Source organism: Sinocyclocheilus rhinocerous, unplaced genomic scaffold, assembly GCF_001515625.1.
Source record: "Sinocyclocheilus rhinocerous isolate Xijiao unplaced genomic scaffold, SAMN03320098_v1.1 scaffold2196, whole genome shotgun sequence".
NCBI lineage: Eukaryota > Metazoa > Chordata > Actinopteri > Cypriniformes > Cyprinidae > Sinocyclocheilus > Sinocyclocheilus rhinocerous.
Window position 1 is genome coordinate 113,223 of NW_015656189.1, and position 552 is coordinate 113,774.

At 34.4% G+C, this 552-nt stretch overlaps 1 protein-coding gene across 1 annotated transcript in view; it reads left to right on the plus strand.

Moving 5' to 3' along the window:
• The window catches only part of LOC107719875 (sugar phosphate exchanger 3-like), a 24,498-nt gene that overhangs the window by 5,875 nt on the left and 18,071 nt on the right, over window positions 1-552 (plus strand). The gene's annotated exons all lie outside the window — the stretch shown is intronic.

Sequence of the window (552 nt, forward strand, 5' to 3'; positions counted from 1 at the left end):
ACTTTTTTTTTTATGGATGGGCGCTTTTTATTTAACTTCTTTTGGACTGAAGCACTGCAACACCCACTGACTGCAATGATAGAGCTTGGAATAGCCAGGACAATTTTTAATATAACTCCGACTGGATTCGTCTGAAAGAAGAAAGTCATATACACCTAGGATGCCTCTGGGGTGAGTAAAACACAGCCTAATTTTCATTTTTGGGTGAACTAACCCTTTAAGAACACATAATGCTGCTGGTTCACCATATTGAACCATGAAATATAACTGTGACAGTAGAGGTGTGCGATATTGACAAAAATTTCCCTCCGGAGGTAGAATTTGTTTGGCCGGATACATCATTAAGGATATGTCGTTTTTTAAAAAGTAACTATTACAATCTAAAGTAAGAAAGAAATTACAGTAATGTATGTCTCACACAGAATAACAGAGTAACTACTTTTTTGAAATAAGAAATCCTTGATAACGTACATGACTGACAAATGCGATCTCAATGAGAGTGTATGTATTGTATATGTGTGTGTGTGTGTTTATATATAAAAATATTATATA